Source organism: Falco peregrinus, chromosome 3 (assembly GCF_023634155.1).
Source record: "Falco peregrinus isolate bFalPer1 chromosome 3, bFalPer1.pri, whole genome shotgun sequence".
Taxonomy (NCBI): Eukaryota; Metazoa; Chordata; class Aves; order Falconiformes; family Falconidae; genus Falco; species Falco peregrinus.
In genome coordinates, this window is record NC_073723.1 from 86,074,529 (window position 1) to 86,085,076 (window position 10,548).

A 10,548-nucleotide genomic window follows, 5' to 3' on the forward strand; every position below is an offset into this window, starting at 1 on the left:
ATCTTATAAGGACAGCAGGAACTCCACAATCTTCTGTCTCTGGGCTTTTCTGAATGCAATTTGCATATTTAAATAGCCTACTTCCACTTGTAATGAGCAGTGCTTCATGTTCTCTCCTTTTGTTCTACTAGCACCCTGCAGTCACAATTAAGATTAGACTTTACTATTCAAACCAGAAGTAAAGGATAGTCCTTTGCCCCAATAGTTAACAGTAGAAATGTAAATACTTAACAACACAAAGAACAATCAAAGTTGCAATTAATGCATCAGCCATGGATACTAAAGCCAAGACCCTTCAAAAGCATTTTAACTATTTACTTTAGTGCCTCTGAGGAACTGTGCTGGATGCAAAAAGTGTTTTTTTCTTCTCCAGTTTTAGCATTCAGTGTCCAGAGCAGGTCCTGGACAGTCACTGCATTTAGAAGAGGAATTTTTGTCTTTTTCCTTTTTAGTATTTGCATTGACACATGACCAAACTGCATTTTAGGACACTGTTTAAACAGTGAGGAGAAATGCTAACTTAAAATTTTCCAGGGGCTTGTTGGATGACCTGAATAGAAGAGGTGCCCAGATCCTCATATCTGCCAACTAAAGACCAACGCTGTGTAAGTCATGTCACCAGGTGAACTAGAACCCTGTGTCTTTCCAAATCTAAGCAGCTCCCACTGCAAAAGGCAGGCAGAGATGGCTTTGCAGCTCTAAGCTTGGTTTTTTGAAAAAGCTGACTGTGCAGCTGAGCTCTTAGGAGCAGCTGGACTGCCCTATGGATGATGAACGGTTAGTTCTCAGGTCATGGACTGCTGCCTGAGGCTTCTTGGGGCAGAACTTGTCCTCAGCTCCTCACCAGTAAAGGCCTTCATTACCCCAGGCTCCCACTGAAGTCAATGGGGATAGCTGGTGCCTTAAAGCATGATTCGGACTTCATCTGCCAAGACGTTAGTGGCCAACCCCACCAGCTCAGATGGGATGAGAAAGGGCAGGGTTGAACACATGCAGAGCTAATCTGCTGTCAGAAGGTCCGGATGGCAGCTCCTGTCACCCACTGATGCAAGGACTGCAGGAGGCATCTCTTATTGTGAGCATGGGTGGTCTTCATCACAGCCTGGACTCTACACAGGTGTACAAAAGTGTCTGTTACCTTTACAACGGCATACAAGCTGTCTGTTCATGGCACAATGCTGCTACACCTCCAAGAGCTCTGCACTGCAGCACAAACCAAGCCTTAATGTCTTTATGCCTGGAGTAGTAATCACGGGATTATTGCTCCCATGGCATGCAAATAATAATCCTTTCTTTTCCTCATCTTGTAGCTGCCATGTAATTTAGAAAATTAATCTTCAGGGCTGGCAATGTCTTTTGTTGTCTGTGTTGCTGTCTGCCTCTATCTGTGTCATGGCTAGCTCTCTGTCAGATCTCAAAGCACCTTCCAAAGGGCTCTGGAGTACTTTGCCCAGTTTTCTGATGGGTGAAACTGAGGCATGAATGAAAGAATTGCCTACTCCTCAAGCTAGCCATTGGCAGAGCAAGGGACAAAGCAGTCATGCAGTTCAAAAAGCCCATATATCACAGTAGGTTTGTGCAACTTGGTCTAGTGGCAGGTGCCCCTGCTCATGGCAGGGGGTTGGAACCAGGTGGTCTTTAAGGTCCATTCCAACCCAAACCATTCTATGATTCTATGAAAAAGAAAGCAATAACAGAAGCACTCCATGGGAACGCAAACTATCACAAAAACAGTCAGCAAACTAGAGAAAGCAATGCTGGGAACATGCCCACCTCACCCCATGACCTTTCCCTCAGAGCCCTGACACTGCAGCAGTGATTCACAGGGGCTGCAAATCAGATGTCTGGAGTCTTCTATCTGACCCCATAAAACACAACCGACCCAGCACTGCCATACGCTGTAACCCCTGGTGTGATCTGCGTTCAGTGGTTTCAGCGGGAACTTTCCCAGACATACTAACAGACTCAATCATGTTCCTACAATGACCACATGCCTTGCAGGGATGGGTTTTTTTTCTGTTGATTTAAAGAATCAGTTACCAATATTCAAGTGAGTGGAGGTTATCTTTATTGGGCAGTGCTGGGTGCATGGGGGATCGCTCCACCAAAGTCATGCACACCAAGGGAACCTTTCAGCCCCCTCTTTATGCAAGTCACTTATGTCTATTCATTAACTTTCTGGGAACTCATTAACATATCTCACACCTGGACAACTAGCACACTCCCATTCAAGGATTTAGTATATCTTCAAGTTACAATATTAACATATCTTGTGCATGGCCAATTAGCACACTCCCTATGTCACCCATTCAAGGATTTAGTACATCCTCAAGTCAACAGTAAGGGTCTCCTCAGATGTTCTTTAAATAAAACATATATGGCCCATTATTCACTGTTTATTCTTTTTTGGTTGGATTCCCCGCCCCACACCCACACCACACACCACCACCACCCTCCTTGGAGGAAAGGTTTTTAAGCTCCTGCTGAGGATCTCCCATCTACTTGGCCAACTGATGTTTCAGTGCAGGTTCCTGCAACTCAGCAGCAGTGAGATATAGCGCTGCTGCTGTGTGGTCAGGGTGGATACCTGTGGACCGATCCATGCCCAACAGTCCTGGTGGGAAAGGTGGAGAGAGGTGTCACAAGGATGGGGGAGAAGGACAGCAGCAGCGATTCAGGACTGAAGGCGTTAATAGGCAGAAATCACTAGAAAAAGCAGAAAATCAAAACTGAAGGGCACTGGCAGAGTTGTGAGCATTTGTCGGGGAGAGCTGCAGGCTGGAGCAGTGGTGCACAGGGGCCCAGGAAAAGATGGTTTTCAGGATCCAACCTGTGCTGATTAATCGATGTGGGGGCCCCGGTGAAGAAGGGACCTGAACGACAGTGAGAGGAGGGAACTGCATGTGTGTGGGCTGGGTGAAGGTGCTGGCAGGGCAGCCGCCCCCACGCAGCCTGCCGCCCACCGCTGTTATTCATCCTGCACCTTCCCTGGCTGCCTCAGAGAGAAAGCACCACTGAGCATGAGGCTGCTTTTAACCCTTCTTTGAGCCAAACACAGGGAAACTTGGCAACTTTTGGCACTGAGGTTTGAGTCAAAGCTGTTTTGGCCAGGAGGTGACCAGGTTGCCTGGAAAAGGAGCAGAGAAATTAAGCTGCTTTTGTCACTTCTGGCAGCACTACGTTATGGTCTCTGGGGATGTTTTTAAGTCCTGCAGTGTGAACATGAGGGACTGATTGCTACCGTCACTGGGAGCCTTTCCTTTGCTTTTCCACAGCTGTGGATCAGGCTTCAAAGCAATTTGATTGCAGCTACCTCTTTGTGCTGAACTGCAGCCGCGTAAGAGGTGAGCAAGCCCAGCCACCACTGGCCCCTCCATGAGAACAACAGTGCCCGCTCAGCCTACTTATGGTCCAATATTGCCCTTGAACAGATGCCCAGTGAGGAGTAAGAACAAGGCAAATGCATGTGATACCCCCCACCAAATCTCTTCCATATCTAAAGATCTCTCCCACCACTTGACTGTTTCCAGCTCAGGGAATGTCAGCTGGATGTGATTTATCTGTTCAGCAAACCACAATAAAACTCTACTCCAAATGTCCATCTTAATTGTGGCAGGCTTTTCTAGGCTGCCTGAGGTAACAAACCTGGTGGCTGGCCACCAAGGAGTGAGGTGGTGGGAAACACCCGGTCCTCTGCAGGGAGTGTTATATTCCAAATACAACTGGTCTGTCCTGCTTGGTAAGGCCTTGACTAAGGCCATCTGGTAGGGCACATCTGCAATGGTGCTAAAACCTCTTCCCCTCTTGACCCCAACAGAAATAGATTTATTATATCCAAACCAGCTTTGGGGAATGGTTCCTGCCCCCCTACTATTCCCTGAACTGTGTCTGGGCATGGCCTGGAAGGACACAAATAGACACATATAAGCAATGAGTAAGGGTCCTGAGCAGTGCTCAAGCCCAAACGCTGGCCTTGTTTAGATTTCCAGCACACTTGTTAAAGCACTAGTCTAGCACTAGGTCAACATATTGTTTAGCAGGACTGCTTGAACGCTAAGCCTGTGCCATCCTAATGCTCTTTGACACACAACCAGTGTCTGGTATTTGATTTCCTTCTGCCCTTGGGGCCTAAGGCTGTGTTTCTCCAGTGTGGTAGATAAGGTCAGAGCAGTTCAACACAGCCACGGTGTGTAATCTGTTTTTAAGCCTGAGGGCAATATGTGGGATGTACATACACAACTACCTCAGGTCTGTTTCCGTAACAAAATGAGGCCCAAAATACCTACCAAATTTGATATAAATTAATCCTGCACATAGACTATGTGGGGAGCTCTGACCTACTCTCATCCAGTTTGGGGACCAGGAAGCTCAAGCCTAATCTAGATGCAGGCATAGACAGTAGGAATAAGGAGCCTTTGTTTTTTGCACGTGGTGCATCCTTGAGCCAAAGGATCCTGCCTGAGTGCATCAGGTCAGCAGAGGTCTATACTGGGTTAGCAGCTATTATGTTTCTTGAGCTAAGCAGAAGAGCAATGCATTTTCTGGCTGTACTTGCTAGTAGGTGTTGGCTGTTGACAGAGGCAGGACCTGTGGTATCTTTTCAAGCCTTAGGCAGGTCATGATGTCATTGACATATGCACAAGTCGTTATTCACATCCTGATCAGAGAAGTAATCTCCTGGGAGAGCTGCAGGATCTGATGGGGTTATGTTCAGAGCTTAAAGAGCATCATCAGAATGAAAGAGAGAAAGAAGAGGTCTCTGTTTTGTTATGGAGAAAAGACTGGATGAATGTTGGTGTTGATCTTTGAGAAACCGATAGTCAAAGGTTTGCTGCTTCTCACTTCTTTTTTTTTGACAACTGGTAATTCAGATCTTTTCTGTTTGCCTGAAGGTCTCCATAGATCAGGAATTAGTCAGAAAGGGATGGAGAACAAAACACAAAACGCAGTCACTTAGTTGTAAAAATCTTTGGGATGCTGGTACATTGAATTCTATCATTTTATAAAGTTCACCTTAAGAGCAGAAAAGGTTCAGGAAAGTGTAGCAAGCTTCATCAGAGATCTGGACCTGTTTCCCTATGAGCAACAGTTAGACACACCAGAACTCTTCAGCCTGGAAAAAATGTTAGGAAGAGGACTTGCTTCAAGGTCAGCTGTGATTCACACTAGAATTAGCTTTTTGATAGGGTATTTTTACTTTTCCCAAATCACAGTTTTGATTTCCTGCATGGTCCCATACACCAATATTTTTGCTGCAGTCTTTGAATTGTAAAACTGTGTCCCTGTTTCATAGACCCAGAACGACTGATGTTGGAAAGGACCTCTGGAGGTCATCTGGTCCAGTCCCTTTTCTCAAGCAGGGCCAGTTTCCAAGAGCCATGTCCAGACATCGCAAGGATGAAGGTTCCACAGTTTCTCTGGGCAACCTGTGCCAGTGCTCAGTCACTCGCACAGTGGAAATATTTCCTGATGTTCAGAGGGAACCACCTGTGTCACGTTTTGTGCCCGTTGCGTCTGGCCCTGGGGACAACTAAAAAGAATAAGCTCCATCTTCTTTGCACCCTCCCTTCATGTATTCATATACAGTGGTAGGATACCTCCTGATACTTTCCTTCTCCAGGCTGAACAGCTCTCTCAGCCTTTCCTCATAGGAGGTATGCTCCAGCCCCTTGTCATCTTTATGACCCCTTTTTGCTGGACTCTTTCCAGTATGTCCGTGTCTCATACTGGAGAGCCCAGCACTGGGCACAGAAAACTACAGGAAAACACTGCTGAAGCCCGGGTTTGAACCAGGGACCTTTAGATCTTCAGTCTAACGCTCTCCCAGCTGAGCTACTTCAGCTCTGCTGCAGGACAGTTTTTCACATAACTTGTTGGAAGATAATGAACGCTCAGACTTGCACCATTCAGACTGGTTCTGTGGACACTTGACTCTTATCCTGTCACTGGGGACCACTGAAAAGAGCCTGACTCAGTCTTCTCTACACCCTCCCTTCAGGTACTAATGTACATTGATGAGATTGCCCTCTCTAGGCGTTCCAAGGGACTCTGTGCATGGCTGAACTACAAAGGGTTTCAGAAGCAATGAGAGAAGTGCAGGAAGTGAGTTTCATCAGGAAGTGTTACACACAGGTTGCCCTAAAACCTTTCTTCTTCCCCAGTTTGAGAAGTCTAATTTACAGATTGCTAGCAGCTGGGAGAACACAGCAGAGACACTTTTCTGTGATCTTCTTCTTAACATTATAGTTGTTTCCCCTGACTTCACTACGGTCCCAGCTTCCCTTCCTAGTCTGCTGTGGAGAAGCAGTGCCCCTACAAATGAAGCAGTCAGGGACTAGTGACACCCAGGGTAGGAAAACCCCTGAAACCTTTGGGATTTGGGTAGAGTGTGACCCACCTATTGTTCTGCAGGCAACTGAACCATGACTTTCATCTCAAATACAATCCCACCATAAGAACTCCATCCCAGTTGCCTAAACGTACACATTCAGCACTATCTGCGATACCTTAGGCTATCCCAGCAGTTCCACAGCTCCTACTCCAGAGGACTGTAGGCTTTCTTCATGACCCATCTCACATCTTTCAGCCCTGTGACTATGGCTTGAATGTTCTTGGGCTTCTTAAAAAGCAGCAGGCACCTAGGAAAATAAATTGTGTTTTCCTAGGTCAGATCAACAGTCCATCTAGTCCAGTCCTCTATCTCTGAAAATGAGACAGGGAGACATTCCACAGGACATCATATAAGTGTGGTCCATCCCCCTTGTGCCATATTCATGAAGTTGGAAGGAACAACACTGAAGAGCTGGTCATTCAGCATCTGTCCCTGGTTCTATCACCAATGTTTAAACACCTGACCCGACATCAACTACCAGAGACCAATAAGGTCAACAATTATCAAAGATCTTTGAAAGAGAATAGCTGTGGTGGATAAATACACAAGATAGGAATAATTCTTACAGCCACATTTTCACTGGTAACACCCCTCCAAGCAGGTTTTCTCAGAGACTGGACTAAGCTGTCACTCCATAAAGCACACATCATCCATGCTCTGTTGGCTCTAAGTGAGTGGGTGACATGGAGCCATCTGTAGTTTTTTCCTAGGAAAGGGAGATCTGCCAGGTCAACTTGTATGGAAGCCTGGATCACCTGTGATTTAGCTCTGCCCTTCCAGCTGTCCCATTTTTGCTTCACCAGCTTTCTCCTTGTCAAGCAAAGTGACTGCAGAAACCAAAGCACTTCTGTTTCTCATCAGCTTTTCTGAGACAGGAAGAAATGATCCCAACGTGGGAACTGTGCTATTTGACAACCCACTCTGCCTTGCTGGAAATACTCAAGCTTCATCTGGGTACAAAATTGCTCCTGAAAGATGAGCTACACTACCACTTTGCAAACACTAGCAGTGCTGGTGGAAATGATGAAGTGAAGGATCTGATAAAGAACAAGCCTTGAAGGAAGTGCTACATTGCAGTTAAATTAGAAATCTGAGAAGCTGACTTGGTGGGAAGCTGGCTTATTCAGATGGTGAAACATCACAACTGAAAGTCTATGAGTAAAGTCATCAGAAGGAAGACTTGTATTGCAGTTTAACATGTCATATGGAAGAAGCTGGAAGCTTAGACTTCTCCTCATTGAAAAGAAAGAAATTAAACTTATCCTTCTGGCTCAATTCAGACCTAAGGGCTGGAGCTCCATAGGCAGCTCTGCTATGGGGAGTGAATGAAGTAGAAGGAGTGAAGCTGGGATGACTGCTCTGACTGCCTGCTGGGCAGGTTAAAATTGAAGTTTTTAGTGGATGCTACTTTCCTGAGCAAGAGCTGTGGACACCTCTGCCTACCATGCACTTGTCCAGCTCAGTGTTGCACTGTGCAAATGCAGAGATTCAGGAAAACTGCTCTGACAGTCTATGCATGTCATGAAAAAGGCAGATAGCCTCCGTGGTCTCCTGCTGGAAAAATAACCTGTCACTGTGACACTTACTTCTCTCATTGAGACTGTCCCTGTTTCATCTCTGCTCCCATTTATACCAGACATTTTCTAATAGGTAGCCTTGCACTTCAACTTTGATTTTCTTCTAGTGGTTTCCTCAGGTCACTTCTGTGTCCAGGGGGTCTTCAGAGTGTGGGCTTCCCATACTCAAACCCCCATGTTGTTATCACTCCCCCTGCAAAATCTTCTGTTTCACAGAATCATAGAATTGTTTAGGTTGTAAAAGACCTTCAGGATTGAGTCCAACAGTTTCCTTCCTGCCTTCTCCCTCAGACATTTAATAAATTTGTCTCTCCGACCTCTGCCTCCTCTGGGTCACAACACCCTAGATGTCCCTAGTGACACTAGGACTGCAAGGCACACAGGTTGTAAAAAAGACCTTGGCCTTTCACTGGATGGAGAATCATAGAACTGTTTAGGTTGGAAAAGACCTTTAAGGTCAGCAAGTCTGACCATTAACTCAGCAGTGCTAAGCCCACCAGTAAACCACATTCCTAAGTGCCATGTCTACATGGCTTTTAAATGCCTCCAGGGATGGTGACTCAACTACTTCACTGGGCAGCATGTTGAAATGCTTGACAACCCTTTCAACAAAGGAATTCTTCCTAATATCCAATTGGAACCTCCTCTGGCGCAACTTGAGGCTCTTGTCCTATTTTTTATTACTTGGGAGAAGATATCAACACCACTTCATTACAACCTTCTTTCAGGTAGCTGTAGACGGTGAGAAGGTCTCCCCTGAGCCTGCTTTTCTCCAGGCTGAACAACCCCATTTTCATTGATGTCTTGAATAATGTCTGTTTTGTTTTGGTGCCCCACCCCAGGTAGGAAGTGAAAAAAACCTAAGGAGTGGAAATGCGTAATAAAGCCACCTCTGCACAGGGAATTACTGTGTAAACCATGTTTATTCAGCCTGGAAAAAGAAAGGGTAAAAGGAAGGATATTATAGGGTCTAGAGAAGAGTCATTAAGGGTTGATTACTTGTTGAGTCTTCTGATGCAGGAACTAAGGGTTACCGGTTGAAATGAGCAAGTGTCAAACTCAGAATAAAGAAAAAGAAGCAGTTTCTTCACACAATATCTAGTTATCTGTTATATCTGTTATAGATCCCCAAAGTGTAGAGATTTATGGAACAAAAAACTCCACGAGGAGTGTGCAAATATGAAACTATCTGCTTTGGTTCATGCAGTGCCTGAGCCACAAATCTCTGGAGATTAGGAGAGTATCTAGTGATATAACACGTCATTCTTTTTCTCTGTTATTATACTCTTCTACAGGTATTAACTCATGGAAAATGTTGCAGACTGGATTTTAAGTTAGATGCTCTTCTGTAGAGCTTCTCTGGCATCTACTTATACTCATACCCTGGCTTCTTGAGACGTCAGTAAAGTGTCAGCTTGTTAAACCATGTTGGCACAATGGCACGAGTTGTGCTGGAGGTGTCATTTCATGCCGTCAACTGTTTGATCTACCACTCCTACACAGGTGTTTGAGGCTTTGGCCATGTCAAACAGATTATAGGAGATCCTTCTGTCCCCACTTTCCCTCCTGCCATTCTTCCAGTTTTCCTATCATTCAAGGTGGATCTACCTGAGCTTTTAAAAATATCCATCTGGCATCAGCCAGATGCAGCTTTCAAAAGTTATCACATTAATTCCACACAGAAAGCCACCACTGAATGCTTATCCCAACAGTGAGGTGCCTGGCCATGTTGAGAGGCATGAAGCTGGCCTTTGTGGGCCAGTGTGGGTTCACCACCCCTTGCTGAGTGCACTTTTTTTTTAATGGGGTTAAGGCAGATGGAGGTGCAGGAGAGGTGACCTTTTCTACCCAACTCAGCACATCAGATTTGTTACAAATTTTAGTTCATTGCAGACTTCCTTGCACCAAACTATGTCACTGATGGGATTTTGTCCTATTTCTCCACTCTTAATCCAGCTATCTGCACCAGGGGAGTGACAGACAACTGCAGGGTTGAGATGCTGTTGCTTTTCACATACTGACATGGGTCTGATGTGTCAAATAAAGCACATGTTCTTCCTTTAGGTTTCTTGAAATTTTTCTGTCTCATTACACTGAGTGGGCTTCTGGTTTACTTGAAAAGTGTTTCTAGCAATTATCTCTATTTTGTGCTCCCTGTTTTCTTTTTCTTTCTCCAGACTTTTCTGAAAATGATCTCATTAAGAACATGGAACAACTCCTGTTTCTGAAAAAGGTTCCTTGAGGTTTGCAAAGGTCTCCCAGCAGGAAGATTGCTTGTCTCCATTTTCCTTGCAGTTCAACAGACCCCCAAGTGAGCCCATTAGCAAAAATGGACTGCTTGAAAAAAAAAAAAATCTACAAAATATGCAACAGTAGCAGCAATAGCTCTGAAATGTAAGGCTCCAGTAGGCAACAAACTACATTTGCAAACCTCATCTTTGATGGTAGTTTAATATGTTGGAGAAAGAATGAGATGACGGCACAAAGGGGACTGTGGGTGCTACCTACTGCAATAGCTGTGAGGGGATGTGCTAAACAGGATGGAATATTGGGCCTGAGATAACTCAATTGTTGTTTTGG

The 10,548-nt window shown here is 45.2% G+C and overlaps 1 non-coding gene across 1 annotated transcript; it reads right to left on the reverse strand.

Annotated features, from left to right (window-relative positions):
- Positions 1-5,769: 5,769 nt before the first annotated feature.
- TRNAF-GAA (transfer RNA phenylalanine (anticodon GAA)) lies at positions 5,770-5,842 on the reverse strand. Its single transcript has one exon. It is a non-coding gene; the product is annotated as a tRNA-Phe (tRNA).
- Positions 5,843-10,548: the final 4,706 nt, after the last annotated feature.